General features: G+C 46.0%; 1 non-coding gene across 1 annotated transcript; it reads left to right on the top strand.

Annotated features, from left to right (window-relative positions):
* The first annotated feature begins 448 nt into the window (after nt 1-448).
* Trnar-ucg (transfer RNA arginine (anticodon UCG)) lies at nt 449-521 on the top strand. The gene has a single exon. It is a non-coding gene; the product is annotated as a tRNA-Arg (tRNA).
* Nucleotides 522-11,200: the final 10,679 nt, after the last annotated feature.

Genomic DNA, 11,200 nt, shown 5'->3' with positions numbered 1-11,200 from the left:
ATCTGGCACAAAAGAGATTTGTTTTAGGAAAGTTGTCCGTTTCGCTGGCATCTTTTTCTACAGTCTTTCGTAGTTTTGTTTGAATGGATTTAGGAAGTGAGTTGTTTTATTAGTACACAAACATAATTTTCTTTCTATTTCTACTTTCAATTTTAAATCCTTCTAATAAGTTCAATGTTTTACAATTTTAATTACTCACTAATGTGATGAACGTTAATTGACTCGTGAATGAACTCCGTCTCGGAGGCATGAAACCATCCCCTTCGGCACATCCTTCCCCGATCCTTCCGCCCTTTTCACCTCGCACGAGGGTTCATGAGTTCAGGCACCCTTCCGGGGAGGGTTGAACGGTGCGCCTGCGCACCCCCTGGCGCGTTGTGGGAAATTCGCTGGAAAAGAGGGCATGCCAGCGACGACAAAAAGGACACCTGGGATCCTTAGTATCGTGGGCCGTGTGGCCTAATGGAGAAGGCGTCGGACTTCGAATCCGAAGATTGCAGGTTCGAGTCCTGTCACGGTCGCAAGCCACTGGGTTTTCTTTTTGTCAATTTTCCCTCCAATTAGGGTGGGGAAATGTAGGACGAAACAGTAGCATAAAGAGAAGCAGAGGGAAATATAAAATTCTTTTATTTTCTTAGGCATTTCAAACCTCTCTCTTTATATTTCGCCAACAACTATTCGGCCCAAAACGAACAAATAAAATGTTGACCAAGAAAAACCCGGGGCCTGGAGAAAAGCGTTGCGAAAATGGCAATTCATCTTTTCTGATTTAATAAAGAAAATTAATATTCATTGAATCCATCCGATCGCTGGCATCAGATAGAGACGCAAAGCGTCACCGAAACGCAGCCTATTTTCCATAATGAGCTGTCTGTGGCGACCTGGTGCTTGCTGTGTCCATTTTCCTTTTTCGTCCCTTTTCCCGGCTCCGTCCGTGGTTTCGTTGAATAAAAGCGCGACAAAGCGCGTCGGTCGGAAATGAAACCAGAGCGGGACTTATTATCGTCCAAATGTCCGCTAAGCTTCCGGAAAGTCGAGCCACGCGGCTGCAGGCTTATCGAAAATCGGTTTCTTTTTCATTTTCCGTATCAAAAGGGGTTTCGAGTTGAGTTCGCCAGCGAACGCAAAGGACCAAAGAACCTGGTTTCAATTACATTTCAGACCCAATTAGCTCGTCGCGGTCGAGATCGGTAAGTGATGTGAGGTGGATTCTAATGAGAGCGAATGTGTGCTTAGTATTAACGAAGGACATTTCAAGCCCGAATGTGTAGTAATTACCACAAAGGTACCGTTATGTACCCCTCTTATCCCCTCACCCTGCCATTCTCACCCCGTTTTTCCGATACATAAACCGATTAGTGGCGCACTGAAGTCGTTACTTTGCGCATTACTCGCCGTTGTCGATGTAAGCTCCGCGATTTCGCACTGCCGGAAGTTTACGATTTTGGCGCACAATTTTTTATGATATCCCCTTCCATCCTCTTCTCCCCTCCTTCATTTCTTTCCTCCCCGAATGAGAGTCCTTGCCGCTTCATCACTCGATCATTCGATCCACCGACCGCATGTTTATCGATGGGCTAAAGCATCATGTCACACATAATTTCATGTTCCCCCCCGTCGTGTGGAAAGGAGTGTGTGTGTGTGCGTGCGTGTGTGCGGGGTTTCGATGTCAATGTAACACAGAATTCGGGTGGGGAGGGAACACTCCGCGCGAACCATGGGAAAGGGATGCCGTGGGCTCGTGGCGGAAAATTATCGGTTCACTTTCCACGTGCTGCTGGTACTAATGTTGTGTGTACCGTGGCCAAGCACAAGGTATAATCTCACACACATACACACATACACACACACTTACACCCGGGATGCGTGCAACGGCCGGTTTACCCAGTGCGGATTACGGTGGTTATGGTTTTGGTCATAAATTCCCCACCACCAGTTTTCTCCATCCCGAGTCGCGTACCTTTCAGAGGCCTCCCTGTTCTGTTCTCTCTGTCACACACAGGTACTCCCCCCCCCCCCTCCCACCGAAAGAAGTGATTCCCTTCCTGTTGTTCATGCGCCACAAACCCCAAGCCGAAATCCACCATGCGCCTCCATTTCGTGTTAGAATCGGGCACGGCGTAAATAAACGGGGATTATTATTCATTGATCCTCCGGAGTTCTCGCACAAACACACACACACACGGGCGCACACAAGCGCTCACAATTAGCTCACACGGGTAACGGTACGGAACTGATAGAGCTTTGCAGTTACCGCTAGAGAACATTCAAATTACGACCGGTAAAGGCATAAAACAGTTCTTGTAGACATAGGGTTTGAATGGGAAATTATGCTGCGGTCGCCCACTTTTCCCTCCCCCTTTTCCTACCTTCTTCCCAGTGCTGCCAATCCTAATAGACTGCGACAGACCGTACCACTCTCGTCCGTGTGTCGTCAGTCAAAAAGGAGCTGAGGTAGGCGAACCCCAGCAATGTACTGGCAATTTGTATGATTGACTTCTGGGCTGGGCGTTACTGAACGGATTAATCACCCATAATCTTAACCAACTCGATTACGGACTTTTCATCTGGAGCAAACGTGTGCAGGATTGAAAGTCGTTGCTGAAGTAAGCTTAGAGTTGAACCCTAAAAAGGGAGACAAGAACGTGAGACTCTAAGTATTGAAATAGTTGGAACAGAAAAGTTTAGGCAAATAAATACTATACATGGTTTCGATCCATATGATGGAATGCTTCAATTCGTAGACAGAACACTTTTAAAGCATAGGGGATATTTTCAACCGGTTGAGAGAATTTTGCAACCATTTAGGGGAATGTTTCAGACAGCTAGGGGAATCGTGCAAACCCACCGGGGAACTTTGCAAAACTCATCGTTTTTATACCAAGGAATGATATTACATTCGATAATTAAATATTTGAAAATCGTATAAGTTGTTTTCAGCTAATATACAACAATGCTCTCCGGTTTTTCAGCTCAACTTCTTACGAACGATTCGATTAAACAATCGATTCGCTGAGGTAAACGCAAAGTGACAAGTCAATGAGTGATATTCGATGTAAGGTTCTCCTGGTTTATCGTACCAAATTCGTTACTTGACAAACGATTGTAAAATAGTTGATGCATAAATCGAAGACAAACATTTTAATTAAATTAATAGACGAATAAAAATACACAGTAATTAATTTACTTTTGTTGCGTGAACGTACAGGGCTGGATCAAAGTAAACAAACAAATTACAACAAGCGAGGACTTTTGTGAGGTTGGCACTTACTCCCCTAACCGTTTGCAAAGCTTTCCCCTATATGATTGCAGAGTTCTTCAAACCGATTGATAATATCCCCTATCCTTTTGAATTGTTCTCTTTACCTATTGAAACATTCCATTATATGGATCGAAACCCTGTAAAAGAATTAAGAATTAGAAAGAATTTTTTACGAATTCGCCTGAAGTATTGTTATCCTACTTACATCAAAACAAAATATATTATTCAACTGAAGTACGGCCTCTTTTCCAAACCGTTTATGCGTTTACAATCTTTCTTTCTATCTTTTGGCGAATGCGACACGAGTGCATTTCTGCACAATGTCACGAAAAGTGCCGCAAGTTACAACGGGCGTTTACGAGGACATTATTTATGAACTGCAGTCATTTGTTTGGTTGCAATCTTTTTTTCCCACCATATCTTTCTCAAGGCAATAAGCACAATTCAACCGATGCGAAAAGTTTTTGTGTAGAGAACGGGACGACATCCATCCATCGTGGAAAGTGGCGTGTGTTTTGTAATTTTCCCAACGTTACATCGCCTTGACAGGGGTGACCGGATGCTTGTCGTTGCTGGCACTAATCCGAGACTAACGTGCAACCAATTAGGTCACAGGGCGGGACCGAAAAACCGGACGCCCAAAAATCGTGCAAGTGCATCGAAGCCGGTAAGGATGTAAATTAAAGTCTCTTTGACTTCTCGGGCACCTGTTTTCTTGTCACGCATCGTAACCGCAGGTAAACAACACGGTTAATCCAATGCACGTTCCTCTCTTTTCCCACGGATTGTTTAATTTCCCGTCACCCGAAAAGGCTCCGGTGCTGAGTTTGGGTTTGTTTTGTCTTCGCCGGAATATAATAAATAAAATGCACAATCCTCGTGCGGCAAGCGCTAGACAGCCGTGGTCCATCTTCGCCTCTGCAGAGGCCTTATATTTTATTTGTTACATTTTAACTTCCGGCGCATGTAGAAGCGAGGTATTTGCGTGTGTGTGTGTGTGTGTGTCTGTGTTTGGGGACGTTGCCGAAATTGCTGCATTTCGCGCTGCGACGCGCACGTTTTTCGTGAATTAAGGACTATATGTGTCGGCATCAAACACTCGAGAGGGGAAAGCGTGCACTAAAATTCCACTTGTTTGGTTTGTTACTTACACACATACACACACAAAATGTGGTACAACAAAATAAATACACGCTCACACTTGCGAATCCACGGCGCGACAGCAACAGCAGCAGTTTGTCGGCGAAACAACAACCGCAGAGGATTCTTTCACATTTTTACAGCATTACCATAAATGCAATCATAAATTTTCGCCCCATGCCATGCCACTCCGTCCCACAACAAACGAAGTTGAGGCAGGAGGGGGAAGGACGCTCGCGTGTTGCACATCATTTCCCGGAATAGAAAAAGGAACATTCCTTCCTCGACCCTTACAAAAACGTGTGTTGAGTCTCTTAGCGTGAGCTTTTTTCTACACGCGCCCCCCATTCCCTTTTGGGTTCCGCAGGGGGGAGGAAAAAAAAGTGCATGGAAAAACCACAGAAGTGCTGCCGTGGTCGCGGCTGGAAAATCTGTGATGTTTAAGCTGTGTGACAAATTATGACAAGGACGTGATTTTTATTCCTTCTAATAAATTTCAAACAATCTGTGTCCTGGGAGGTTCCACATCGGTTTGCTTTCCTTGTGGATTTATCTTTCGTGGTTTTTCTCCCCACTTCCCCGCCCTCACTCCTCGGTGTGTGTACCGGGGCGGGCTATTACTGTGTGACCCAGAAGTCTTCCCCGCGGTAAGAGATCTGTTTTACGTTCCACTTACCATCTTTACCGAGGAAAGTAATATTCTCGACGAAACCGAAATTCTATCCCGGGCGTGAGGTAAAGCGCGATTGCTGCAGAAAAGCTGACAGTAACGTGGTGAACTTTTCATGAATTTCCCAACCCAACACTGCTCGCCGTGGGCTGGCGATGTGATACTTGTTTTTTATGTTGAATCGTTGAACGCCCCGCGAAAATAAGACTGTTGCACACGTGTGCACACATTGTCTGGCGTTGGTGGGTGGTGGTGGAGAGGTGGCTGAAAGGGTGGTTAGTATGTGTGAATTGGCACGCGTGTGTTCCACCATGCGTGGCTCGGGAAAGCGGCGACCCGGCGTGCGTGGGTTTCAGTTTTGTGGTTTTTAATTCCATTTGGCTGTTTTTTGTCATTGGCCGGGTTTTTTTTTATGATTCGTCTCTTTGTGTGAATATTTGTTTAACTCAAGTTTGATCAATACATACATTTCCGCGCTCAAATGCATTACGCGTTCCCCCTACGTGCATTATTTAACAGCCTCCGTCTGCCGGGGTGGGGCGGGGGCTTATGGTTTTCCAACGCGATAAATCGAAGTAATTCAATATGTTGCTGCCGATTTGTGGTTCGCGTGGCGGAGACGAAATCATTTGCAGGCGCAAAGAGATATTTTTCCGGGGAGGGCGCCATCTTTTTTGTTCGTCCCAGCCTCGCAACTGTCCCTTTGAAAAGCTTTCCTGTGCACGCACACTGATTGATTGTGGTGATTTTTATTGGATTAACGAACTGCAATCATGAAAAAATTTCTGTCTTCGATTTCGGAGGAATTTAAATTTCCTTCAAATTAAATCGAAACATTTTCCACAATTGTTCTCATCATATAAATCTGCTGCGTGCACTTTGAATACTTTTACTTAAGTGTGTGCTGGGTAGAAGGTCGTAAAGTAGTGTTAAATGAGTGACTACAAACTCCTCTTTCTCCCTTTTCACCCCAGGCAGCGGTTAGGAAAAGCCTGAAGAAAAGCAATCGACTTACGGTAGTAAAATAAAAAGGACTAAATTGTGGCGTCAGTCTCCTCCTTCTCCTACTTTCCCCGCAGCTGCTTCAAACAGCGTATTGAAAGTTTCCTCTCGTTTGTTTTCGATGTCCATTCCCCTTCTTCAGCGTCTCCGGTAGTGGCGATTTTCCGATTCAACTCACTGTCTCACAAAGTTGTCGGTAAATCGAGTCAAGTGGAGGAAAAGAACGGCGAACAAAATTGTGGCGTTGAAAACTAATTTCGACAAAATTGTCATAAAATCCGCTCCGCCTCAGAGATGTCAGTGGGAAGGTTGTTTCAAGCCGTTGGAAAATTCTTGCCGATCGTCCCCGTTTTCCCTTCCTCTCAGCAAAGAGACGTCACTTTGATGAGTCGGTTTCTTGCCGATGGGGGGGCTTTTGGGCCGTTGGACGTGATACTTGCCGCACGTCAAAACTTGCGCATCCGATCCGTAGTTCCGGTCAGCGATTGAGAGTGGAGGAATGGGTGGAGGGAGGAAGGAAAAAATGTAGCACCCCTCGGAGGACACTCGAAGGGCTGTTGGGGAAATTGTGCGAGCCACCGAAAATCGCGCGCCCATAAATTATTTCGGTCATTCCGGGTGAAAAGTTCGGCTTTTTATGTCGATACCTCACACCGGAAGGTTTTCCACTGTCTCTTCCTTTGGCCCGGGAAGAGTACAGCATGGTTCACAGTAAAAAAAAAGCATTGCATCCGTTCGTTTCGGATGCTGGAGAGTTCAGTAGGTTTTTGTGTTATTAAAAATTCGTTCGCACTGAAGTCATTTCCACGATCCGGTGGACCCCCCCACGGGCACGCGTTTCGATTTTCCGGGTAGCAATTTGCTTTGTCTTTGTCAGCCCGGTCGGGGTCATTTTTGTCATTTCTTTCTTGTTCTTCCGATTCAAATCCGACGACAGCTAGTCTGTGAAATATAACCGTTTTTCAGCGAGGACGTGGAAAGGGAAGGGACCCCGAGGAGCACATGGGGTCGCTGTTCGGCTTTACAACAATCAATTTATCCCCTTCCCCCTCGAAAAAAAAAATTGATGCAAAACTCTCCAACTGGCAAGAGACTGGTTTCCCAAGAAACGCCGATGGAAATAGAACGAACACATTGCAGTTCCGATAAAGGATTCGTGAGAGATGGCTCGCTGGATACTGTCGCCACCGGGCCGGCTACGTGCTCTGTTTTCGGGTGTCCTTTTCTTGGACGCTTTATGTTTTCGAGTGAAAAACCATAAGAAAGCCTACGGCCTTTGGTCGCTAGGAAAATTCAAAGACAAACGGCCTTACACAAAAATCCAACAAGAAAAATTTGCAAGCATTCCACTTCCGAGCTCGCGTGAAGAGAGGATAAACATTCCAACCAATCCTGCAAAGAAGAATAAAATCTCTTGAAGCTTCCTTTTTTCATTTGTTTGTGATTGCGGGTTTGCTTTCATCCTAGACATGTAAGTCACACATCAGATTTCATGCCGAAACTGTTGCCCAAAGTAAGCATTCGATGCTCTAGAGTTTCTAGAAGAAGATGAAGATGGAGAAAATTTGCTTATCACTTACCACTACCCGCTTTTCCACTCCTGTTCCTCTCTGCACATAACATTCGACGTTTTATTTCCACCGGGCAATGGATATTGTTCCACGCCAATCCAAGGAAAGCCTTCAAGGAAACGCGTGCAGAATTCAGGACATTCGAAATGTTCCTAAAAGCGCACTTCACACAGCAACGAAATATCTACGCTAGCCACGTACGCCAGCACTACTTAATATGTCTACTTGAGCGACAAATTCAGGGCAAACTCTTCCACCAGAAAGCCACTCCACATCAATCTCCGTTCGCGTGTCTCTCCGTCCACCGTGCAGGGAAATTCTAACGACAAGACATCACGCTCAGAATTTCTAATGCCATCAAAATCAAACCATCGGCGGTTCCTCGTCTGATTTAGCTCGTGAACGCCACCGAACGAGAGCAATAAAAAAAAAACAGGGGGCTGCTCTAAAATTTGCGGAAAATGGAATGTTAGTTTTACCAATCAAAGGAAAGCGTTTGTACGCAGCGCATAAGTTGCTGGTAAGTGATGGGACAGAGAGCCGAGGAAATCTATATCCAAATCGCATAAAAATGCGCCTAGAATATGTCGCCCATTTATCATCCAACAGGAAGGTCATAAAACAGGGCATGACATAACTACAAAATCGGTTTAATCTTCACGCAATGCTGGGTTTTATTTTCCAGCAAACATGTTTAATATTTACCGTTCTTATATCTTAAATGTCTATAACACTATAGCTACGTTTCCTCCTTAATAGCAATTGATATAGATATTAATGAATTCAAATCATAAAACCTTTTTATTTTACACCCTTATACAAATGTATGACAATCCTTTCAAGAATTAATTCGTTTGATGGATCGCACGATATCAGTACACGAGAATCGAAGGCTTAGCTCCAAACGTCCATTCGCCCGTAAATAAAACCATTCGCGTGTGGATTCGTGTGCAAAATGTCAGCGATAAGTCCGGGGGCATAATCTAACTGGTCATTTATCAAATTGTGTGTCCATCCCATTTCGGAAATCTCTCATCTCGCCACGATGGCGATCATTTCGTTTTAATGCCACCGAATATAACGGCTCGTGACGTTCTGTTGGCAGTCGGACTGGATCCAGTGTTGGATCCGCTTGCCGTTGTAGTAGTACCAGTAGTCAGAGCAGACCGCAAACAGTGGCCGCAACTGAACTGTCCTCCCGTTGACAGGCAGGAGCATTTTTAAATGCCTTCCGCAAGTGTGGCCGCAAAAGCGGATCACTTCCAAAGTTCACTGAGCGCCCTCTGTGTGTGTATCATCCGGTATCAATTCGTTGAACCTCTGCAACCCCTCCCTGGACGCCACCTCTGCGGTCCATAACTATCGTCTGGTGCATCATTTTATAATTTATTTGCTAACGCAGCCCGAATCTCCTGCCGACAGCACATGGAAAGGGCCACGATGGAGCGATTGAAATGCGGCATTACAATGCTCGTGTATGTGTGTGTGTGCCTGTGAGCCACACGTGAGGACATCCCAGTCGATAACGGGAAAACGGCCGGCGGTAAAAATAAAACAGGTGTCATGTGTGAACGACCAGCAACACAGGAGTGGAAAGGAAAAACGCATGGGAAAGTCATGGGAAAACAAATCTCTCTGGGGCGATGGGAGGGGCGGGGAACTGAAGGACACCATGCATACTTTGTCATGCCAACCACACGGCTGTGGTTATCATTTTTTCCCAATATTTCATAGCGAAAGTCCTTCCCGTGCTCTGCTGTTGATAGATCCTACGAGTCCTGAAGAGCTGAAGAGGGGAAAGGGAGTGGAACGCCACGGTATCGTTTATCTAGCACGCCCACAAAAACGCCCACTCATGGCCACTGGTCACCTTTTTTTCCACGATCGCGATGGTCAACCCCATGGAAGGTCACCAAGGTTGCATTTTGCGACCGAACCGAACGTCAAACTTCTATTTTTCTGTTTTTTTGGGGCGAAAAAAAAGGTGGAATATCGTAAAAAAAGCTACATGAAACCCCAAACCCAGATAACACTGCAACATTAGCGAGGATGAAGGCGAAATCAATGTCCGTAAGCCGTGGCCGAAGTGTTGCTGCAGAAAATAAAACCCATCAAAGCTTGTTGTTGGGTGTCGAAGTTGGAGGGGGATCAGATTATTTACACCGGCAGACAAATAAATTTATGACCCCTTCGAGGTGGAGTGGATAGCAGCCGGAGCCCGGGAGCCCAAATTGTACCCGCGGGCAACACGAAGGACACGAAAATAAAACAATCCGTTTGCGAATTTCGCGAACCGCTTCCATAAGCGCCATAACCTCTAAGAGGAAAACGGTAGATGGAAACATCAGATAGAGAAAAGGCAAATAAAAATGAAAAAACGCCATGTACGAACACCCAAACGACCCATAACCTCACCGATTGGTGGTCAACCTCGGGGAGACTGATCGGATGATGGGCTGCTCATAGCGATATAGGTCAATATTTACTCCACATTTATTCCCCTCGTCTTTCCTGTTGCTCGTCGGGTGGCGTTTTTTTCCCCCCGAATGGCCACCGATGGAACAGAGTCCTTCCATCTGATGCCCGAAACATAAGCTCCTTTTAGCCGATGGGATAAACAAAAAGACAAACACAAACAAGGCGGGCACTCTCTCAACCGTGGAGTTGGTCCGAGCCTCGCCTTATCTGCATTGGGAAAATTGAAAATCTGCAGTGAAAAATACACACACACACACACAGGGTGAAACGACACGCACTTCATCCACAAAGGGGAAGCACACTTTGTCGCGTGTTAGTGCAAACAAAAGCGTGCTGCTTTTGGGATGAGGATTTTGGTCGGATTTTGGATTGGTCAAAGAAAAACGCTGCAGTAAGTCGTAAACAGGGCCGGGGTTCGTGCAGTTTTTCGGGAAAACCTGAGGGCAGGGCGTCGGGAAAAGGGTGGAAAACCTCCCTTATGCTTCCGCCGTCGTGTAAGCACGTAAACTTCCCCGCTCCGTGCGCTTCTCCGGAGCGGTGGAAAAGCCACAGAAATACTTTAGAGCACAACGCAGAAGACAAACACAATCAACTTAGCATAAAGAAGCAACTTGTGTGTGCAACGGAACGATGCAGTTCGGTGCAACGGAAACAAAATACACACCGTCAACATGCGTCGTTACTCTTGTGTGTCCGTGTGTGTTTGTCCGGGCCAAATCTGCAACTTACGACCAAAATACACTAACGAAGAGCCGCTCGATTTTCCCAGCGGCGATCCGGAGGGAATTCTTCCCGGTTGGCGATAATATGCGATAAATTTCCCCGCATCGTCGGCCCGCACCCCCCGAAAGTGTTCTGACAATCTTTTTGCGTACGAGAGAAGGAGGGAGCCCCATCGGGAAAACCGTGTCAAACTCGTGTCCCCTGCCGCGTCCCAGAGCATAAACGAGATGTTCCTTGTTCGTGGAGATAGAGGATAACAGCACTCGGCCCGGCATTGCATTTTTCCTATCAAACAAAAGCCAAAAGCTAACCGTGGAACCGAGCCAACATCCGTCCCCGAATTTTCCCTAAGAT

This window comes from Anopheles coustani, chromosome 3 (genome assembly GCF_943734705.1).
Source record: "Anopheles coustani chromosome 3, idAnoCousDA_361_x.2, whole genome shotgun sequence".
NCBI lineage: Eukaryota > Metazoa > Arthropoda > Insecta > Diptera > Culicidae > Anopheles > Anopheles coustani.
Note: the sequence above shows the minus strand (reverse complement) of the source record. Positions and strands in the feature narration are given on the sequence as shown.